Source organism: Macaca nemestrina, chromosome 6 (assembly GCF_043159975.1).
Source record: "Macaca nemestrina isolate mMacNem1 chromosome 6, mMacNem.hap1, whole genome shotgun sequence".
NCBI lineage: Eukaryota > Metazoa > Chordata > Mammalia > Primates > Cercopithecidae > Macaca > Macaca nemestrina.
In genome coordinates this window covers 91,343,204-91,368,223 of record NC_092130.1, presented here as the reverse complement: position 1 = coordinate 91,368,223, position 25,020 = coordinate 91,343,204, and the positions used below count along the sequence as shown (strand labels likewise).

The 25,020-nt window shown below is 32.5% G+C and overlaps 1 long non-coding RNA gene across 1 annotated transcript in view; it reads right to left on the bottom strand.

Annotated features, from left to right (window-relative positions):
• The window catches only part of LOC105475025 (uncharacterized), a 151,486-nt gene extending 144,753 nt beyond the window's left edge, over positions 1-6,733 (bottom strand). Inside the window, exon 1 of the long non-coding RNA XR_983079.2 lies at positions 6,417-6,733. This is a non-coding gene — a long non-coding RNA (uncharacterized lncRNA). The remainder of the gene's footprint in view (positions 1-6,416) is intronic.
• Positions 6,734-25,020: the final 18,287 nt, after the last annotated feature.

Here is a 25,020-nt window from a genome sequence, read left to right as displayed (position 1 = left end):
TAGTAAATTATTGTAATCTCATTGCAATCTTTCATATCATTAGAGAGATAGCTTACTGTTTGTGAAATGTAAAGAATAATGTGTGACATTTGTCTGTTTTTGTTCCAGCAAATGGCTATGGAAAGTAAATGAGAAAGACAGATCAAAACTTTATATGTAATATTTCAATATTATTTCAGTTGAAATATTAGGTGAATTGAATTATTATATAGATGTTTTAAAGGCTTTAAAATTAATAGTCACATAGAGCAAGAGGGAACATAAAAAGTAACAGAAGAAAGTTGGGCAAAATTCCAAGAAAGATGGAAATTTTTTTAGATTTAGGTAGAAGAAAAAGGTTTTGCTTCTGTCACATTTTGTAATAATTTGGGGAGTAAAATTTTTCTCATGTTTTGACAAAAGAAGTTGATATTATACATTAAAAGTGTGATATAATACTTTTATAATCCTTAAATACGAGAATAACTAAATAAAGTTATTGGGTTACTTAACTGTTTATTCAAAGCAGAAAACTAATAATTATTTGCCTAGATGTTCTAACATACACACACACACACACACACACACACCACAAATAAACATACCAACAAACAAACAAAAATTTTCTAAATCTGCCCTTAAAAGATTATAAATTATTTTGAATGTAAATACGCAGAGGTTCTGAAAGATGAAAATATCATGCCTGTAATTTTTCTAACTCTGGTAAAAAGTACTGAAGATTTGTTTAGGACTAATTATGAAGTTGACTACTTAGAATTATTATGACTTTTGGAATGAAACATTACACGCTGTGTAAAGAAGTACTAAAGTATTTATTTAAAATGTGGATTAATGTGGAGATTACTATTTTGATTGTGATGATGAATTAACAGTTGTATACCTGTCAAAACTCATCAAATTGCATATTTTAAATATGTGTAGCTAATATCTTGTTGATTCTAACTCAATAAACCTGTACAAATATGAAGAAAACCTGAACTGATGGTAATATATCAGTTTAAAAGAGACGAAGTGTGGTTCAGGTGTCCTATCTAGGAAAATTATAGCAATTTTCCACTTCATTGAGGAAGACCACTTATCTAAGCTGTTGCCTTGAATATTAAGAAAGATGTCAGATTCATAATTTATTTTAATAGCAGAATCAAATAATTTAACAATAAATTTATTTGGGGTGGTTGAAGAAAAGAAGAAGGTCAGGTATGATTTGCATGTTGCTTGATACCAATAGTAGATGGAGGTGCCATTCGCTGCCAAATTAGCACATATAGGAGGGAAGAAGATTTGGAGTGGTGAGGGGGAAATCCAGTCAAGAACTTATGTTATGTCTTGTTTATGATGGCTAGTAGATATAAAAGGAGAAGGCAATCAAACATGTGAATTTGGAGTCCAAAAGACTAGCCTCCGTTTTGAGTCCAAAAGAATAGCCTAACGAGAAATTCCCTCTTGGCAGGGCTTGTTGTAGTGATGAAAGAACACACTAAAACAAGAGAAAAAAGGAACAGTATTGTCCCTCAAGTAAGTGGAAAGGGATTAGCCAAAGATGCAAGTAAGTAGAAAATTATCAAAGGATATTTTGATGTATAAAATGACCAATTTACATAGGGCCAAACTGTTAAATATTTATGATGAATGAAAAGTGACTAACATAGCAACATCATGGTCAGAGATTATTAAAAGATGCCTAAGTTATTTTTTAATCTAAAAAACTCAAAGAAAATAAAATAAATATTTTATTCTTGTTTTCAAAATAATACCCTTATTTGGGACACTATATTTCAAATGCTCTATCCTCAAGGCCTCCTTTAGAAAGTACCATTAAAATAATACTGTAGGACCATGTTCCCTTTTCATAACTGATGGGTACAATGGGAGTCCTAATTAGGAATCTGAATTCCAACTAAACCAATTATACTTTCCTACAATTTTTGAAACTATAAGTGTGAAAGTGAAATCAGATGATCTCAAGGGGCCTGAAGTTGAGGACTAGTTAACAGTTACCACTGTTGGCAGAATAATTGGTTAATAGGAACGGCGATGATTGAAGTAGGCACCAGAAAGAGCATTACAGAAGACTACTTCTCACATATATTCATTATTCATTCACTCATGAATAAAATATTTAGTTCATGCTTGTTATTTAAAAGTCTCTGTAATAAATGACAGGAATTTGGCAGTGAACAAAACCAAGAAAGTCTTTGCCCTTGTGGAGCTTACATTCTTTTACCTGGCGTATATTTTAGCCTTGGTATTCCATGTAACAATTTAATTTTGTTATAATAAGTTCCCCTTTGTAAGGTAATTTCAGTTCAAATCTGAAGAGACATGCACACTAAAGATGAGACATCGGTCTTGATAACATTAGGAACTCGAACAAGTTGGGGAAATTTGTGTGGAGTCTGAGGATCAGTGGCAATAATGTGTCAATTTTAATTTTTTGACTTTTTAACAATTATTTGTATTTTGTTTTTTTCTATATGTTTTGTAATATAGGAAAATGTTTCTAATTTATAGAAATTGCACACTAAGATATTTTGGAGGAATGGAGTATCATGTCAAGAACTTACACTTCAGGGAATATAACATTCTTTATATTACAATTTAACAGGTGGTTGATATATGAGTGAAATATTTATAGCATGTACTCCAGATACAGGGGACTAATGAAAGTGAGGAACTATAGATGAGAAAGTCCAATAGAAGCATGAATAAAAAATAATGTTAGACGATTAAGTATAGAAAAGTTTTGTCAAACTCATTAGTAAAGATGAGAATGCTAATTAAAGAGAAAGAGAGAAAAAGTTGGGACAGAGAGAGAGAGACTACTCTATATTCTACAAAATTGACAATAGTTTCATTTTAAATGCAGATATATTACTGTAAAATCTGCAAAATTCAAAATGTCTCTATTTTAAATATGAATAATATCAAGATATCAAGTGCTGGCAATGCTATAGGGAAAAAGACTCCTTTATTCCATCCTGCTAGGATGATAAATGATTCACCTATCCTATGAAGTGATTTTGTAATTCTCGATTACATGGCAATTCTGGTCATGGATATGTAACCTAACTAATCAATTAATGCATTTATTTTTGGTATATACACACATAGACACAAACACATATTCCAAAGAAACATATATAGGGATGTTAATTGCAATATTACCTATAATAGCAAATAGTATAAGCAAACAACTATAACATTAAATAGTTTAAACATATGGAAATGAATGGCATCTCCCTAAAAGAAGTAAGATATGTGAATTAAAACTATGTATATCAATATGTATGGATTTTAAGTATGTTGACAAAAACTGGAAACAGAAGTGTAATGCATAAATATATTTTTGATAGCTTATTACAGAAGCTTGATTGTGTAATAAGGAATGTGGGTTAAGGAATGTCAGGATGTAGTCTAAGTGACTGAGGATAAAAGGAATGAAAAAAAATCGAACCATATATGGATCAAAACAAATTTATTCACCTAGGACCTAACAACCACCCCAATTATCTAGGCTTTCTTTACTTACAGATCAGCAACCATTCTTTGTGGCAAAAATTTTAAAGTTCTTTGGAAACTTTATAATTATAATTATGCTTTCCTATTCTGGATGATTTCTAAAATTCTGCCATAAATCTAAAAATGTGATCTCTATTAGAAGGCAAATAATGCTGTAATAACACTTAAAATGTCAGAATTACTCAGTTTAATTTATTTCCACTTCTTTCTGGAAAGTTGTTTTAAAAGCAGAATAAGAAGACATAATGAAGACACTAAGTATCACTAGATTGTGACCTTCTGGGCTGTGGGAACTAAACGTATTTACTTTTTCTCTCTTGGTGCCTTATATATAGGCCCTAATTATATATTTGCTTTATTAATCAGCAAATAAAGTTTAAAAGTTCAAGACAGAGAAAATGGAGATAAGTTTCCACAAAATATATTTAATACTAATTAGAAATGAATGTAAATATATTCATTACTTATTACTGATCAGGATTCAGCACAACCTGAAAAAATCAGCTGCTTAGACATGAATTACTGAAAACAACTTTTACACATTATTGGGCTGATAACTTTTAATTAAACAGACTATTTGTGTGGCTATGACTTGAACAAACATTATTTCGGTGATTTTTTTTTTTAAGATAGTCTCAATGAAGAAAGTGGCATTACAATACTGCTTAAAAGTACAGGGTCTGGAAACCCAGTTACCTTGTTTTATATCCATATCCTCCTACTCTGCAGCTGTGTGACTTTGAGCCAGCTGTCTCATCTTTCAAATGGAAACAATAATATCTACCTAATAAGTTTTTTTTTTTTTTTTCCTTTGGCAGGGAATGTATTAAACAAGTTGATATTTGCAAAAATCTTAGAAAAGTGTCAGGCATGTAATAAACATTATGCAAGTTTTTCATTAATGACTATTATGCTTTTGAGCAGTGTAATTGCTGAAATGATTCACAATACACTAACCAGGCTAAGCAGAAGACACATTGACTCATGAAACCTTCAGCTCTCTTTCTCCAGTTCTCTCTATTCCTGAATATAATTCCATGCTACTCTCTCATTCATTCTTTTTTACCTATTCTTTTCAGAGCTGCTTTCTAAATTATTTACAAATTATTTATTTAAAAGGCCATTGAAATGAATGCTTATAGTCTCAACTTTTTGTTCATTTTCTTTGTATTGTTCTATGGTGTTTGCACAGAGTGGATGCATAATTAAACCAGTTGACTAAATATAGTAAAAGTGTTTCAGATGCTAGAGCCATTTCTGTTTTTTCTTATGTGTTTTAAATGATTAGCTGAGAAAAAGTTTTATAATAATATTCACTCAATTATTTGATATTGAATCACATTTTATGCAAAACCAGGAAATTCATATAGAGTTGGTATTTATAAAATTATATAAATTTATTAGATCTAATACATATAGATTATCATGTTATAATACATATATATTCTTTGGTTATTTGGAAACAGAGATAACCAATTCCAAGAAAGAATATGATTACACAATCTAGCATCATGCCACCTAGGATTGTACAGTGTTGTTGAAAAGGAAATATATTTCTTGGTATTTTCTATGTGTATATGACACATATGTTTCTATAAACCCATTTTTAACATTGAATGAAATAACTTCATGCTGAGTAATACTTTAACTAACCATTAACCAAAAAAACCAAAAAACAATATGTGATTTCGGTTTGTTGCAAGAGCCATTTCTACTTATGATGCTGGAGAAGCTCAGCACACCTAATGGAGGTGTCTGACTATTTGCTTTAAAATATTGCTCACAACAAAGGAATTTCACAGTGACATTTCTTAGGTGGTGCTGACTGATAGCATCACATGCTTCATTTTATGAAGTGCTTAGTAATCGGATCTTCAAAAGCAATCAGCCCTAGTCAACAGAAGGAAGGGTGATATCAATGACAGAAATGATAATAAATGTCCTCCCGGGGAGCATTTACATAATCATGGGAATGGAAAGGATCATTATTTGTCATTTATTATTTTACTATGCCCTTTGGAAAACACTGTAGATGAATCTATTCATCCATCCTCCTCTACAGATTATGCTAATGGTGCTCATCTTTACAACCACTTTGTAATCTCCATAAGAACAGTTTAGACTCTAAAAGAAACCTTTTATTTATGTAATTGTTAAGCATATTTTAATGATATAGCTAAAACAAGGATATGGATTCAAGACACATTCTGTAAGAGGGTATGTGTTGTCATATGCATTTCTTTTCTTAAGTTTAAATAACTTTAGGGAAGGGTCCACACTGAACTGCAAAATGCAATTTGTCTTTAGTTCTTGAATATCCTACATTACGAGTTCCTTGATACGTTTTATTTGAAATATGATTAAATACTTATTTCTAAATATATAATTTATGTCTATGTGAGATATATAACTAAGGAATCAAAGATCAATAATTAAAAATATTTTGTCGATACATTGTTAAATACTGTAATATGTTTGTAATAACTGCTAAATAACTTTCTGCTTACTTTTCTCCATTGTGCTGTGAAAGGTATACTACCCAAGTAACCAACTATAGAACTGATGCTTCTTCTGATTCTTTTGTGAGGTGGTTTATTTGCATCTGAGTTGGACCACAATCTGGAGTAACTGTGACTAGTAAAATTTGCTCTCAAGCCATATTTTACAATTGTAAATTAGTTTTTCCAAACCACCCATAATTAAATAAATTATTTCAATGAATACACACATACACACTTGTCAGAGAGTATAAACTTGAATTCCCTGTCTCCACATGTGTGTATATACATATACATATGTATGTATGTATGTATATATTAGTCCATTCTCACACTGCTATGAAGAAATATCTGAGTGCCTAAGATGGGGTAATTTATAAAGAAAAGAAGTGTACTCACAGTTCTGAATTGCTGGGCAGGCCTCAGGAAATTTAACATCATGGTGGAAGGCAAAGGAGAAGCAGGCACTTCCTTCACATGGTGGCAAGACGGAGTGAGTGCAAGCAGGGGAAATGCCAGATGCTTATAAAACCATGAGATTTTGTGAGAACTCACTCCTAATCATGAGAACAGCATGGGGGAAAGTGATCCACTTACCTCTACCTGGTCCTGTCTTTGACACATGAAGATTACAGAGATTTCAATTTGAGGTAAGATTTGGGTGGGGATACAGAGCCAAGCTATATTATTCTGCCCCGATCCCTCAAAAATCTAATGGCTTTTTACATCTCAAACCAATCATGCTTTCTCAACAGTCTCCCAAAGTCTTAAATGAGCTTAACTCACTGAAACATTAACTCAGAAGTCCACAGTCCAAAGTCTCATCTGAGAAAAGACAAGTCCTATCTACCTATGAGCCTGTAAACTTAAAAACAAGTTAGTTAACTTCCTAGATACAATGGGGTACAGGCATTGGATAAATTCTCCAATTTAAAATGGAAGACATTTGCCAAAACATGCATGTCCAAAATCCAATAGGGCAGTCATTAAACCTTAAAGTTCCAAAATGATATCCTTTGACTCCATGTCTTGCATCTAGGTTAAGTTGATGCAAGAGGTCACCTCTCAAGGCCCTGGGAAGCCCTGCCCCTGTGGCTCGGCATGGTACAGCCCCCCTCCTGACTGCTTTCACTGGCTGGCATTGAATGTCTGCAGCTTTTCCAGGCTCACAGTGCAAGCTGTCGGCAGATCTACTATTCTGGGGTCTGGAGAATGGTGGCCATCTTCTCACAGCTCCACTAGGTGGTGACCCAGTAGGGACTCTATGGGGAGACTCTAACCACACATTTCCCTTCTACACTGCCCTAGCAGAGTTTCTTCATGAGAAACTACAAACTTCTGTCCAGATATCCAGATGTTTCCATGAATCCTCTGAAATCTAGGCAGAAGTTCCCAAACCTCCATTCTTGACTTCTGTACACCCACAGGCTGAACACTACATGTAAACTGCCAAGGCACCCTCTCAAACAATGGCCTGAGCTGGGATGCAAGGCACCAAGTCCTGACTGCACAAAGCAGCAAGGCCCTGGGCCTTGATCATGAAACCATTATTTTATCCTAGGCCTCTGAGCCTGCGATGAGAGGGGCTTCCTCAAAAGTCTCTGACATGCCCTGGAGACATTTTCCCCAATGTCTTGGCAATTAACATTGGGCTCCTTGTTACTTATGCAAATTTCGGCAGCAGATTTGAATTTCTCCCCAGAAAATGGGATTTTATTTTCTGTAGCATCATCGGGCTTCACATTTTCCAAACTCTTATGCCCTGCATCCTCTTGAAAATTTCACCACTTAGAAATCTTTTCCTCCTCATCTCTCTCAAGTTCAAAGTTCCATGGATATCTAGAGCAGGGTAAAACGCTGCCAGCCTCTTTGCTAAAGCACAGCAGGAGTCACCTTGCTCCAGTTCCCATTAAGTTCCCATTAAGTTCCTCATTTCCATCTGAGACCACCTCACTGTCCATATCACTATCACTCTTTTGGTTAAAGCCATTCAACAAGTCTCTAGGAAGTTCCAAACTTTCACACATCTTTCTATCTTCTTTTGATCCCTCTAAACTGTTTCAGTCTCTACTCATTCCCCAGTTGCAAAGTCACTTCCACATTTTGGTTATTTTTATTGCAGCACTTCACTACCTCAGTACCAATTTACTCTAGTAGTTCTTTCTCATACTGCTATGAAGAAATACATGAGTAACTGAATGGGATAATTTATAAAAGAAAGAGGTTTAATTGACACAGTTTCATATTGCTGGAGAGGCCTTAGGAAACTTACAATCATGGTGGAAGTCAAAGAAGAAGCAGACACCTTCATCAAAGATGGCAGGACGAATTCAGTGCCAGCAGGGGAAATGCCAGATGCTTATAAAATCATCATATCTTCTTGGAACTCACTATCATAGAACAACATGGGGGAAACTGCCCCATGATCCAATTGCCTACACCTGGCTCTGCCCTTGACACATGGGGTTTATGAGGATTACAATTCAAGGTGAGATTTAGGTGGGCACAAAGAGCCAAACCATAGATAGATAGATAGATAGATAGATAGATAGATAGATAGATAGATACTTACATACATACATACACACATATATACATATATACATAGTAGAATATCTTACAATAGCAAGATAACTCACATTAGAAATGTGTGCACAAGAGGCAATACAAAGTAAAACATAGAGTGTGGATCACAAATGAAGGAAACTATAAAATACATCCTCAAAGTACACAACATTAACCTCATCTACTTGCAAAGTATAAAGTAAAAATTTTAAAATTTTGATCACATGCCAAAGTATTTCTGTTCAGTACCTTAAATATATATAAAAGATATACAAATTTTAAAGCAAAAGACTATACTTGATGCTAAAGAGAAGAAAACAATTAACATTCTTATAAAGATGTCATTAAGAACAAAGTTATGGGCCGGGTGCGGTGGCTCAAGCCTGTAATCCCAGCACTTTGGGAGGCCGAGAAGGGCGGATCACGAGGTCAGGAGATCGAGACCATCCTGGTTAACCCGGTGAAACCCCGTCTCTACTAAAAAAAATACAAAAAACTAGCCGGGTGAGGTGGCAGGTGCCTGTAGTCCCAGCTACTCTGGAGGCTGAGGCAGGAGAATGGCCTAAACTCGGGAGGCAGAGCTTGCAGTGAGCTGAGATACGGCCACTCACTGCACTCCAGCCTGGGTGATAGAGGGAGACTCGGTCTCAAAAAGAAAAAAAAAAAAAAAAAAAGAACAAAGTTATGATTAACTCTATTAATAAATAATGCATTACCTTATTTATTTCTATCATGTTATTGAATACATACTGATAAGAATCCCATAACAATATATTTTATAGAAATACACATAATTTTCTGTGTTTGGCCCTTCAATAACATACTGTAACCATGACATAAAATTTTGCATATCATCTATGTGTGGCTCTTACCTACTGTTTCTTGTAAACAAATTTGGTCTGTAGTGACCTCAGGAATGTGGTTATTGCTTTCAATGGAAATGCAGATTTACTGAATTATCACTTCAGTCTTAAACTTAACCTGAATTTTTATAAAGAATTGTGTAGAGTTGTTACCTACTTCCTCCCTTTTTCCACTAAGATATTTCATAGCAAACTCTCAGAATTCACATGTGAAATCCTAAAGGTCAAAATCTCAGTAATACCAAGGCTTTTCGGAAACTGTACAGTGCAAATAAAAATAAGTAGAAATTAAAATTTGTATTCAAATTAATATAAATATTTATATTTCTGGGAGAATGAATAATAATTTATGGAATGCATTTAACTAATTTTATATGATAGCAGTCTGACTTTCAGAATAGAGTACAGAAGTCAGTTAACAGATTTTTCTTGTCCTAGTTCAAAACTTACACGCACCTGTGTTTCTTCCATAAAACAAAGAAAAACTTGTTGTGACTAGTCATAATTTCAGCCATGGAGTTCACACATTCTTTGGTTTATATGACAGCAGTGTGTAGCATGGAATAGTGGATTAGAGCACATACTCTTGAAAGGTGCAATCAATGTTGACCTTAATCTCTGCAGTACTTACTACCTTTGGCTTTAGGCAAGTGAATTGATCTGTCTACTCCTCAATTTCTTCAGTTATAAAATGGAAATAGTTAGAAAATATTCACCTTGGATTTGTGAGAATATTCACCATTGAATTGTTATGAGACCTAAATGAGATATTGAATTTCAGATAGGCCTGAAACAAGGAAGTAAAATTGTAGACAAAGGAATAAATTGAAAGTTTTACTTGAAGCATCATGATAATACAAACTAAAATTCCAAAGTGAAAAAAGGTATATGTAAATAGTAAGTGTTTTCCCAACTCTTCAGTCTTTCATTTATATCCAGAACAGCAAAGAGTCATAAGTTTTGAAAAGAGAGAAATTTTTACCATGTATTTTAAGGGCAAAGTTGTGATATAAGTTCTACTTCTTTAACCCTAAGAGGAAAAGTTAACAAGCATCTAACCCTCTTCTCAAGCCTTGTTGGTACACTGAGATAATTTGATGTAGGTTCTTTGTATCTGGGGGAATGCAGTGACCTGGGTCTGACTTCCATCTCAAGGAATGTGGAGGGCAAGAGAGATATTCTGTCCAGTTGCTAGAAGGCAAAGCTAAGATCAGGTGTTGCTGTATCTAGAAAGTAGCTATACTCGGAACTGTACTCTAAGATGAGACTGAATATTTACCAAGGACCTAGCGTGGACCACACATGAGATAAAGCTATTTTCATGCTGGTTCAAGTTTTGACTTGTGAAACTTACTTTAAGGGGCCAAGGAACTCTAAAGTGGAGTGTTTTGTGTGAAGCGGAGGTGTCAGAACCTGGAACAGAGAAGAAAGTATGTATTAGTCTGTTCTCGCATTGCTGTAAAGAACTACCTGAGATTGGGTAGGTTTATAAAGAAAACAGGTTTAAATGACTCACAGTTCTACAGGCTGTACAGAAAGCATGTCTGAGGAGGCCTCAGGAAACTTACAATCATGCCGGAAGGTAAAGGGAAAGCAGGCATCACTTACATGGCTGGGGAAGGAGGAAGAGAGGGAAATGGGGAGGTGCCACACATTTTTAAACAAGCAAATCTTGTGAGAACTCACTATCAAGAGAACAGCAAGGAGGAAATCCTACCCCATCATTGGATTACCTCCAAATAGGACCATTCTTCAACATTGTGGATTACAATTCAACATGAGATTTGGGTGGGTACACAAATCTAAACCATATCAGAGTAGCACAACCAAGACCATAGGATTTTCACCTGGAGGGTTCTAGTAGAAGGCATCTACATGAGAAAGTCAGTGCATCTGCAAATCACCATAAAGATGCATTCCATGAATAAGATTATGTTCTTCCTCTTATCATCACTCATCTCGGGCCATCCCAGAAAGCTTCAGCAACTTAAATTGTCAACTCAAGAGAGGAGAAATGCTAAGTGGGGAAACAGAAGGGTAAAGGAAAATGCCTCTTCATAGCAAGCAGCCAGACTGCAATATGCTCCAGCTTGGGACAAAGATTTTACCAAAAGCACAAGTGTATATATATATACACACACTTATATATATACACACACACTTATATGTAGGTATATAATACAACTGTATGTACACACACACACACACACACACATATATATACATACACGGTTGTATTTTGAGAAACTGATTTTTGAATTGCAGTTGCCATTCTCAATTAGAGTAATTATAGTAATAGTTCTGCCTAATACCTAAATGTGAATTAAGGAAACTAATGTATTATTTTCAAGTTTTTATGAAGGTAGGGGAGCCTCCACCACTCCACACATTTTAAAATGACAGAAGGAAATAAAAGTAAAGTTGCATTTTGGCACACCATTTTTGTTAGGCTTGTTCAACTACCTTACAAGTTATTTTGGTTCAGAGAGCTAGCGCCTTTATTTATGAATTCGTTTTGAATGCAAGTTTTATGTTTGAAAACACAGAGACTTGGGTTTATACCTAAAATCTTTATCAAGGACCTAAGAAATACAAATTAATAAAAGCACGTATTCTTTGGCTCAAAAAATCATCAACTATACTCATTAATACTTTATCGCAAATTAAGATAAATTTATTATTCTATCCTGTGTTCCTAAACACAGGATTAGAATATTATTTTCTTTTTAAATTAAGGTATACATTTTTTTCTCCATTTGAATATATTGCACCCAATTTGATCTCTGTATTTCCAGTCACCAACAACCTTTGATAGTTTACTCTGAAATGCTATACATTAGTTAAACAAAGGCAATAATGAGTGTTGTATTGCCTTGTGTACTATCAATGTTGGGCTTTCTGGCTTCTAACAAAGCCCAGCCATTAAAATCAATAACCACGTTAACTTAAGTTCAGGACACTTTAAAGTTTTGCATATGTTTTTCTAGAATACCTAGCTCAGCACATTATACTTCTGTTTTTCTAAGGACAATTTTCCATAATGGGATAACATTTCTAAAAGTGAGATTTATAGCATGATGATATTAATGATACATATAAATTCATGTTACAAATATTTATCAGATCCAATACAAGTTCTTCATAATTAACTCATAAAATTATCTTTTTGATATTTTGAGCAACAAATTACATGACAAAATAGATACTAAGGAAGATCACTCTGTTATTCAACATCAACCTGAAATTTTGTTCTACTTAATTTTAATATCCTATAATCTTGATAATTGAATACTTTTTTTTAGCTGATCAAAAATCTTGGATCTATGCCAAGTTATTCTTTATTCTTAACAATCTAAGGAATTAAATTTTGGTCTTTTTTTGTAGGAACTACCTCACTGTTTTAGCCATCTGAGGTGTTTATATATATGATATGTGCTCTTAAGCATAAGGCCAAAGTTGTTCCATGTCCTTTTACACTGCTTGATTCAGAAATTCTCTATTCCTTTACTTAAAGAAAAAAAAAAAAAGACTTCATTTTCAGAATAGTTGTAGGTTTGTAGAAAAATTGAGTAGAAAACACATAGAATTCCCGTCTGCCATCCCATAGTTTCCTCTATTAGTATCTTGCATTAGTTCAATACATTTGTTCCGATTGATGAGCCAATGCTGGTGCATTTTATTAACTAAAGTTCATAGTTTACATTAGAGTTCACTTCTTGTATTGTACATTCTATAGATTTTAACAAATGTATAATAACATGTATCCACTATTACAATACCATACAAAATACTTTTGTTGCCCTAAAACTACCCTGAGTTCCACTTATGCATCCCTGTTTCTCCCTGAATCCCTGGAAATGACTAATTCACTACTGTCTCTATAGTTTTGACTTTTCCAAACTATCACACAGTTGAAATCATACAATTTGTAGCCTTTTCAAATTGATTTATTTCACTTAGTAATACACAGTTAGGGTTTCTCCATATTTTTTATGGCCTAGGAGCTCATTTATTTTCATCATTAAATAATAGTTTACTATAGGAATGTACCACAGTTTGTGTATCCATTCTCCTAGGTTTAAATTATTTTCCTTTCTCTAGAGTCCTTTGGTGGAAGATTATATTATTAATACTTTATCTTTCTCCTTTGTCTACGCATATCCCTGAAAGTATTGCTTTTACTGTGTCCCACAATATTGCTAAGTTGCATTTTCATTTTTATTTACTTCAAAATATTTTCAAATATTTTTAAAATTTTCCTAGAGCCATTTTTCCCACCCATATATTATTTACAATTATGCTGTATAATCTTCAAATATTTGAGAATTTTCTTTCTTTCTTTTATCTCTAGTTAAATTTCATTGTGTTTAAAAATATACTTTGTAAGATTTATATTTTTATTAATTTATTAAGATGTGTTTTGTAACCCAGGATTTGGTATATTTTAGTGAATGTTTCATGTAATCTTGAAGAAAATGTGTATCATTCTGTTTTTTAATAAAATATTATGTAAAAGTTAATTAGATAAACTTTGTTGATATTCCTTTTCAGGCCAACTCTATCTCCATGGATTTTTAAAATACATATATTATATAATTATTTTTATATATTTATATTATTTGTTTATATTTAATAAAGATATTTAAATATATAAATATATTAATATAGTTAAATATATAAATTTATATATTTAAATAATATTATAAATATAAATATATTTTTAAATATATATTTACATATATCTACTAAAGATATAAATATATATTTTAAATGTATATATAAACATTAATATATATTAATAAATATTTATATTTAAAATATAAATATATCTTAAATCTACAACATATTTTAAATATAAATACATATTTAATGTATAATATATTTTAAAATATAAATATATATTTAGAAATATAAATTTTTGTTTTAAAATATAAATTTTAAAATATAAATAAATATTTAATATATATTTAAATATATATTTAATGTATTTTTAAATTTTAAATATATATATATATTAAATATATACAAATATATATTTAATTGACTTCGCTCTTGAAGCCCTGCTGGGAAAACAAAAGACTCTTCAGGCAATGTGTTCTTAGAGCAAAGTTCAAAGAAAAATTATCCAATAGCTGCAGTTTTTCCTCACTGTCAGTTTTCATGAAATTGCTGCAAAGACGGTACCTAGAAGTCTATCTACATTACACATGATTTCGGAAGATTTGCAGCCATATGAAATATGAGTTTTATGATTTCTTGGAGTCAACACACTTTTTCCTGTGGGAATACATTTGACATCTGTAACAGTATAATGGAAGCCAGTGTGAAAGTTTATTAGATTAAAACACCTATGAATTCTGCTTCTACACAAAAAGAGGTAAATCGTTATAAACTTAATGAATGCTCTACCCAGCTGCCTTCATGTTATTTGTCTACTAGTATTTTATCTATTCTAAAGAGTGGTCTAACACTACAATAAATGGAACGAATCAGGGAGTGCATATGTGTACTGTTCAAATCATTCAGCTCTGCTAGTGACTTTATTCATTTTTAAAACTATTAATTTAGCTTGTCTGACTATTATATTCACATATAACTTATATATAAGTTTTACATTAACATATAATACAATATGAAGGCACTCCGGTTTTTAAAAAACTATACCAAAAAGAGTTACTAATGAAAGCAATACTTACTAAATTCTAGCAGTGTTCTCAGAACTATCCTTCATGCCTAACAAATATTCTATTTAATCCCCTCAACAAATCTATATTGTGGATTTCATTATAATCTTCACTTACAGTTTTGGAAAGCGAGGTTCACATAGGTTAGGTAAACTCCCCAAGAGTTCAAGAGTTCACATGAAAGAGATAAGCTTCAACCCAAGCAGCAGTTTAAATCCAGAGTTGAGATTCTTAACAACAAAACAAACTTTTACTTTCCCATAAAAAGATACTAGAGATTTTCTTTCATAAAGTAAACTTTTCCTTCCTCTTTAGATGGAAAAAGAGAGAGAGAAGATGCAGTGATATGTTTTTAAGTTAAAGTTCGCATTTCGCCAAATTGAATCCTGCATACCATATAAAATTCTTTTTTTAAAATTTGAATAACAACTTCTAGTCATTAACTGCCTGATTTTCTCTTTATCCATGTTAATAAGTACTCTAGCACATAGGCATGCAGTGTTTTGAAACAGAAATAATGATCAAATATTTCAATTTAAAAATATGGTATTTTTAATTCTTTTCAATTCTCTGAAAAATGTATACATACTCCAATTATTGTTAATTCCCTAACAGCAGTATATAGATTTTTAAATGAAATGCTTATAAAAATATGTCTGTACTAAAAATATAAGTATATATTGGAAATAAAATTACAGAAGTGTTTAATCACAGTAGTTTTTCTTAGGAAAATATCTCAATTATATTTCTGCAGAATATTTGCTTGAACATGTGTCAATAACAAATCTGAACGATATTATCTTTAAAAAGAAGGTAATTAACATTTAAATGAATGACAAAATATTTTCTGACTTTTATACACAAAGTATTCTTCCAAATTGTTTGCATTATAATAGTTGAACTATCATTTGGATAAGATATTTGGAGAAATTATATAAAATATGTTTCAAATTAAATATCACCCCCTTAGAATATATTTGGGAAAGAAAGTCTGATTCATAAAAAGTTAGAGAACAAAGCTTTCATATAATTTCCTCTCTTCTTTCATACAGATTTAAAAAATATCCATTCCTTCTATAAACTTTTCTAGGGAATTTGGCAACAAAGATAGTGGACAGAAAACAAACACGTATAGCTCTACCTATTCAGGTGACATCTCATGTGTTCATGCTAATTAAAAACCTTCCAGTGAAACAAATCCTGGTCATGTACACGGAGTTACTAGTCAACTTTTCCATTCAAGTTATCATTTCACTGGGTCGACAGACATATTTCAAAACAGCGTAGAAAAGCCAATCTGACTTCCCAGGTTAATGAAAGCTCTCCTTCAGTTACAATGAAAATAGAACGTTGTGATAGCAGTGAGGCTGTGCCTCTTTGATGTAAGGGAGAATAATTGACTGAGAGTCTGGACTGCTGCGCTCTAAAATCCATTGTTGTATTTCTCTTCCCACACGCTGCTACTATTTGATGACTGAGTGTGGTTAGGATAGTAAGGTATGCCCCTTCCTGGGTGATGTGGGATTCCTCTGTTAGAATTAATTGAACTTGCTGAACTTTTCTTAGAAATGCACTGCAGCTTAAAACACTTCCACCTAACTATCCTTCATCCTGTCTTGCTTTTTGTCTTTTTCTTTCACGGAGGATCAGATTGCCATCGTGGTTTTCACGGGTCTCCCAGCCCTACTGTTCCCTCTTAGTTTTCTCTCAGTGATGTTTCTCAGATGATCTAGACTAACATAAACAAAAAGGGTATGTGTATGTGTGTGTGTATATATACATATATACATATATACATATACACGTCTGTGTATATATACATATATACTTATATATACATATATACATACACACATACTCTGGTTCTTTTCGGCTTTTGTTGATGAAGAACAAAGCTACTAAAACATTTTTAAGGAGTCGTGTCTGTGTGTGTGTGTGTGTCTCTGTATGTGTTTGTGCACATCAGTTTTCAATTCTCTTGGCAAATATCTGGGAGTGAAATTACTGGGTCATTGTCAAGTTTATATCTTACTTGTTAAGAATCTACCAACTTGTGCTCCAAAGTGTCTACATGATTTTACATTCCCTCCACCAATGCTTGAAGGTTTCAATTTATCTACTTTCTCACCAAAATCTATATATAGATATAATATATATATTATATATGTATATATAATGTTTTATACAATAAATTAAAAGTAGATTATTTATGTACATATTTTATAAGATGTATATTTACATATACATCTTATTTTATAATATAAATATTGTTAAATATATTGTTATAAAATAAATTGAAAAGTAAGTTTTATTTTAGATGTATATGTAAAATATATTTTATTTTTAACTACATGAAACTAAAAATACTTCAGTTTTTCTGCTTACTTTCTGCCAGTTATTCTTGTACATTTTCTATCTTTTATTTATTTTTTTGTATAACAGTTGATTGAAGTAAATTTTCATTCCATAAGATACACCATTGTGAATGTTTGTAATTAAATATTTGGTAAATTTATAGAGTTGTAAGATATCACACAATCCTGTTATAAAACATTTCTGTCACCAAAAGAGTTTCTTTGTTCATGTTGCCAATCAATGCTTCCTTCAATTTCCCAGTCCCTGGCAATAAATGGGATCATTTGTGTTCTGATCACCTCCACCACTAATTTGGTTGGTGAAGGAGGGCTCCCTCACTCCAAATAGTATAAAATAGCTGAACACACAACACCTGATACCACACAGATGAGCTCGATTGCAGGTAATTAGTTACATACACTCACAGCCTGAAGCAGGGGGGCACTGGGCCACACAGAGATGCACTCTGGAGCACAGTAAATCAGTAGGGGCTCTGGGAGGCAGGCTTTCTAGTGACAAGTGGAGTGGGTAAGATGTTCCCTGATTCCCATGGAAGGTGTGACTAATTTGTTTGAATACTTTTGTAGGCTGTAAGGGAAGTGAAACTGTTAGGTTGAGGAGCAGGTGGAGTGCAGTTGGTCTGACTGATACAGGGACTAGCTGTATAGGAACCCTTTCCCTTTGAATGGGGACATACCTAGCAAGAGCAGGAGAGTTACCATTAGACCTCTGAGGACTTAGCAGGCCCAAGGACATAAAGGTAGAACTTGAAATTTTAGCCCATACAAGACAATTTGTATCTGGCTTCTTCTACTTAGCCTGACATTTCTGAGGTTAATGTGTACCACAATATATGTACCAAATAGCATATACACCATAACAATAGTAGTCTGTTCCTTTTTATTGCTGAATAGTATTCAGTTTTATATATTTAACATAGTTTATCTATTTACCTATAGAAGAATCTTGTGGTTGTTTTCCACTTTTGTTAATGAAGAACAATGCTACTAAAACATTTTAAGGAGGGGTGTGTGTGTGTGTGCATGCACATAAGTTTTCTTTTTTTTTTTTTTTTTTTGAGACGGAGTCTTGCTCTGTCACCCAAGCTAGAGTGCAGTGGCGCAATCCTGGCTCACTGCAAGCTCCGCCTCCCGGGTTCACGCCATTCTCCTGCCCCAGCCTCCCGAGTAGCTGGGACCACAGGCGCCCACCACCTCGCCCGGCTCATTTTTTTTTTTTTGTATTTTTAGTAGAGACAGGGTTTCACCGTGGTCTCGATCTCCTGACCTTGTGATTCGCCCGCCTCGGCCTCCCAAAGTGCTGGGATTACAGGCGTGAGCCACCGCGCCCGGCCATAAGTTTTCAATTCTCTGAGCAAATATCTTGGAGTGAAATTACTAACTCATCTGTATATATAGTGTATATATATTTTTTATTTTACTATATGTTCTGGGATATATGTGCAGAAGGTGCAGGTTTACTACATAGGAATACACGTGCCATGGGGGTTTGCTGCACCTATCAACCTGTCATCTAAGTTTTAAGCCTACTGAATTATGTTCCAAAGTGGCTATGAGATTTTACATTCCCTCCACCAATGTTTGAGGGTTCCAATTTCTCTACTTTCTCACCAAAAACTTGATATTGTCAATTTTGTATTACAGCCATTCTAATAGATGTGTACCTATATTATATTGTAGTATTAATTTGAACTTTTCTAATGCAGTAAAGTAATAAAAATATATAATAAGTAAATAAATGGGATAAAATGGTGCTCTGATTAAGGGTATATAAGCCGTCCTTTAACAAGAAAAAACAAATAAAGCTTTTCAAAGCCCTGGGTGGATATGGGAGCAAGGAATTCTATTGGAAATATTTATTTAATTTGTGAATCCAACTTTTATAGAACAACTTGAACACTGGGAAAGTTTTAGAGAATAGTGGCTTAGAGGTAGTAGAATCTTAATATCTGAAAACAAGGAATCCCTTAACAGATTGTTTGGCTCTGTTGTGAAAATTGTTCACATATTCAAATATTGTCAACCTTGTTAATGAGTTTTTAGCTTTAGAATCATCCTAATTACAAAACATTTAGGACTTAATTATGGTTATAAAACCAATTGAAAATGCTATGAACATTGTCAATGGATGAATTTTGCATAAAGCATTTGAAACTATTTGATTTGGACTCTTCTAAAAATAAGGCCAAAATCAAATAAAAAATAAAGTGAGGTTGGTATATAATGGAAATATGGGTCCATTTATCGTTTTCAAAAATGTAATACTGAAATTTTCTTTCACCACAACAATAAAATTTTATATTTCACACTACTGCTTATTCTTTGGCAGGAAACAACTTTTCCTTATTCTCTGGTCTGCAGGCTATTTCTCCCTGATGAGAAGGGGAAGGAGAAAGAGAACTTAAATATCTTGAGGGATTTCCAACTCTATACAGACATTGCATTAGAGTTTCTAAATATCTTATCTCTTTAATCCTCACAATAAACCTGCTAGGAAGAGATTTATCTCTTTATTGTAGAACAGAACAGTTTTTAGTTTACCAGTTATGAGACTAAGCTAGACTCCCTAAGAAAATTTGCAATAAGAGAGCCATCTTTCTCTTTTCATTTAAGTATCAGAAAAAAAAAAATTAGTATAACTTTAATAAAAGATATTTTTACATAGGTGAAAACCTTATTTTCTCTTAGTTACCTTCATTATTAAAAGAATTACTGTATAATCTCTAAGAGATCAATAGTTTATTGAATACAAGTGGTATATATATGGTTCATTCAATAAAGCATTCACATTCTCCAGTTTTTGTATTTCTTTTCCAAACCATAATATTAAAGTCAGCAAAAATGTACACAAACAAATTCATTTATTTAAGAGTATATATCCTTATATTTCTCTTCATGAATTAAAATTTTAACAGGCAAACTTTGTTTGATATGACTTGGTAGTTCTTAAATTTAGGTTTATTTTGTGATATTATTGTAGACAAAAGATTTATGTCCTAAACTGGTGGTTGTCAAGCTTTGGCTCATGGACCAAATCAAGCCTTTAGTTTAGTTTTATTTTATTATTATTATTATTTTTTTAATAAATGAAGCTTTGTTGAAATAAAGCATACTCATTCATTTATAGATTCTTTATGGCTCTTTGCATGCCACCACATCAAGGTTAACCGATTGTAACAGAAAGTATTTGGCTACAATTCCCAAAATATTTACTGTTTGTTTGTTTGTTTGTTCTTTTAAATAAAATATTTGTTAACTCTTGCTCTAAAGATATTCTTTCCCTTAAGATTCCCAAACAGGATTTTGAGTTCAACTGTTCCATGAAAACATCCATAATTTAATACCCCCACAACTATGTGATCTATAATGTTAATGGTGTAAGTCTTTACCTGTCCACGTATATTATTGCATTTGATATCTTTCTCTAAACATACCTTTAGTCAATATAGGCACATATGTCCTGCCAATCCAATTGGATAATGATATTTACTTGTAAGGATGAAATTTACATATGCTACTCTTGTTGAATTCTTCCTTAATGAACAAACATTAATGGCAGTAGATACACTAGGTACTCAATAAATTTTTTTTAAGTTTTTCCAAACCACGGTTTTAGGGACTTTGTACTCTTCTATCAAAATGGTAAATTATGTCAGTAAAACAAAATTACTTATGATATTCTAACAAAGCTAAAGTGTACTCTGTATTTCAGGATTCAGTGAAGATAATTAAATCACCAGTACTTTTCTTGGCATGCATAGAGTTATAAAACAATCTAGATACAAAATAACAACAACAACAAAAAAAAAAACAAAACTCAGTCAATATTCAGGCTTGAAACTTGCAGACAGACAACTGTGATAGGCAATATATTATCCATGAAGTTCATGATAAGGAACAAAACAAAAAAAATACAGAATCACTACTTATTTATCCTAGTAGAAATGAGCATTCACCAAAAAATTCTGCCCCTACAGAATAACAACTTCTTGTTTCAAGTGATTTAGTGGACTTTTTTTTTTTATCATAAGCATATCTCCTTATCTGTTCACTTAACTTTAGCTGAATTGCAAGAATTTAAGTAGTTGTGAATCATGCATTGAACAAATCAGGTAGTTGCTTTTCGTAAACCATTGCAGTTCTACCACACTCTGACCATATAATAAGACCCAGTGAAAATTTTAAAAAGAAAAAAAAATGAGGAAAATTAAGAAATAATTGTAGCTTATATCTAGGCTACACATTTAATGTGAGAATAAAAATGTGTAATCACATCCACTAATATACATTTGGCATACTTTATATTAATCAAATATAAACTTAACTGAATTTTAATAGATACTAAATCAGGTTATATTTAATGACTCAAGAAAAAGTCTACTCAAGTTACTACTTAATATGTAACTAACCCTTGACACCTAATTAAGAATATTTCTTTCTTAAATTGTATATCTCAAAACTTAGAAAAAATACTAATCTAACACAGTAAGATGTATTAATAATGTTTAGAATTAATATTTTAAGGAATATGTGAATGTTCTCTACAGAAAACCTACTCACTATTTAAAAAAAATATGAAAGTGCTTTTAAATGCATTATTTATTATTGCTTTGTATTCATAGAAAATTATAAAAAGGAGAAAATACTGTAAGATAAAACCCTTTTATCCAAACACTATCACTTTAGTTTACCAATAATAATTATTTATTAAACAATTACATACACATTCCTCATTTAAATCAAAGATTATTAGTACTGAATATAATGAAAGATTAAATATGAACACTACATTCTATTCAGCAAAAAATATTATCTTAATAATTAGATTTGTCAGAAAAATCTATCTTAGATCCTAATATTTCAGATAACTAAAATATATTCCTATGTGTATTTCTCTAGTGGTCCAGATTATTTTATATGATTGCTGTTACTTAGCATCACAAACCTGCCCGGTTTTTCTGAGTGGTTTTACATTGCCACATTGTTTAAGTCGGATGTGTATTTAATAAAAAGTTAAATACTTTATTTCTACTCTTCTTTTACAGAAGTAATGGGTTCCAAAAATCAATTATATTTTAACATTAGTCCTAATCATTCTTATCAGGCACAGCTTTTTATGTATGCATCAAGTGCTTGTAATTATTGTTTTACCATTCATATTTTCAAATTGCCTCTCTCTTTTCCTTTCACTAAGATTAATATTCAAGGATTTATTCTTGATCAAGATAAAAGTAATATGACTGCCTGTGTTCCACTATGCCTTGGGGAGGACAAGTGAAGGGCACTCCGCATCAAATAATGACTCCTCTGTTGTGTATTGTGTATTGTGCATTTATTGTATCTTCAAAACGTAAACATACACAATATTTTACCTAATTTAACTTTGTTAGAAGGTTATTTCATCTCTTTTTTTAATACTTATCCTCTGTGACATTAACTGTCATAAGTTGAAAATTAAAACCAAAAGTTACCTATGTCTCAAAAATGTGAAGAATGAACTGTTGGTGTTCTAGCATCAAGCACTTCATTGATATGATTGCAAGAATAAAAGAAAATGTATATTTGATATTTAAGATGGGTCACATTTCTCCATACTTTATACTTACTAATCTTAACTAGGTATAAAGTTGTTAGTAGGCAAATGTAAGAGAGAGAGGGAGAGAGATTTTTAAAAATATTTCTTTTGGTGCAACTGTAAAAGATAACTTCCATCCCAAGGGTTGGGAGAAATAGGTAAGAAGTTATACTTACTAAAACTCAAAAGCTGAGATGAGTGTCCCTGTAGAATTCAAGCTCAGACATGTGCGAGTGTGTGATTCAACTACAAATATGAATGATCTGCTCTTGCCAAGGTAAAGAGATGGTACTCCAGTGACACTCAAAGGAACTGCAAACAGAAATGATACAAACAGGAAGACTAAAGGAAGTATATATGAAAAATTAGTGTCTTCCTCTAGGCTTGCAAGCTACTGCTAGTACCCTTTCTTGGTAAGTTCTAACAAGGAGCCACTTTCAAGGGAGAAATATGATTCATAAAGACATATCCTATGAATCACAAAACAGAATATGGGAGGAAAGGTTTAAAGGTGAAAGTAATATATTAAAAAGTAGTCAGTCCACCTCTTTGACTGTTCAGCATCCAAATGCACATTTCAACACATATTTAAATGTTTGAAATAATCTCAAACTTGTATCGAATTTGCTAATAAAGTGCAATTTTTCCCTTTGAAGTAGTTGAACATAATCACAGAATGACACATTTACACAGTGCTCCATTATCTATGAATAATTTGTGGTTATTTTTTAGAAACAAGGATATTTTCTAACATAATCACCAGAATAAGAATATTAAGATTGACACATTACTGCCATCTAATCCTCAGGCTTCATTCAACTTTCAACAATTGTCTTAATAATTTACTTTATAGGAAAATTATCCAGTTCAAAATACATCTCAATTTGCTTTTAGTTGTCATGTGTCTCATTTTCTTTGAAATTACCTTGACTTTCCTATTCTGTATAATTTCCAAAACTATGGAACAAGTGTTTTTGTAGAATGTTTCTAGGTTTGGGAAACAGTTTGAGTATGCACTTTGTTTTTTTCTTTTTTCTTTTTCTTTTTTTATATTTTCTAATGGTTAGATTTTGACTATAATGGTTTGGCAATAATATAACAAAAATGCTGCTATGTTCTTCTCATTGCATCCTAACCATGATGTAGAATTTCATCAAGTTTTAGTAACCATTATGTAGAATTTTTGTACTAAAACCGCTTAATTTTGCACCAGGCTAATACTTTCCAATTTTCATTAAATCTTTATTTTTCTATGTATCGATACAAGTATGGACTCATGGGTTTCTATTTTATTCAATAACCTGTAAGCAATTGTAATCATTTTGTTTTAGTCTGTTTCTACTACTTATAGCAAAATGCTTAGAACTGGGTAACTTAAGAAGAAATACGTTTATCTCTTAGAGTTATGTAGGCTGGGAAGCCTAAGGTTGAGGTAGCACATCTGGTGAGAGTCTTCTTGCTGTGGGGCGGGGGGGGGAGCGGGGACTCTCTGTGGCATCCTGAGGTGAGGGAGGATATCATAGAGTGAGGGGGCTGGGCATACCTAGGTGATATCTCAGTTCTCTCAATTCTTACAAAGCCCCAGTTCCTCTCTCATGATAATTTACTAATCCACTAATCCATAATTGAATTAATCTGTTCATGAGGGCAGAACCCTCCTAATTCTATCACCTCTTGAGCGTCCCACATCTCAATACTGCCACACTGGGGATTGTGTCAATGTGAGTTAGAGGAGACAGATATTCAAACCATAGCATATTGTTTAATTTTGAAGTTAAAGTGACCCAAATTTAATACGGGCATCTATTTCCTTTTAACACATATACATCATTCTTTGGGTGCATCTGTATTTTCTAATGCATCAAGATGTTCCAGGTGCATCGTGTACTTTTCATGTTCATCAGAGAAAGTCTTAAAATATCAGTTTGAAATGCTGTAAAT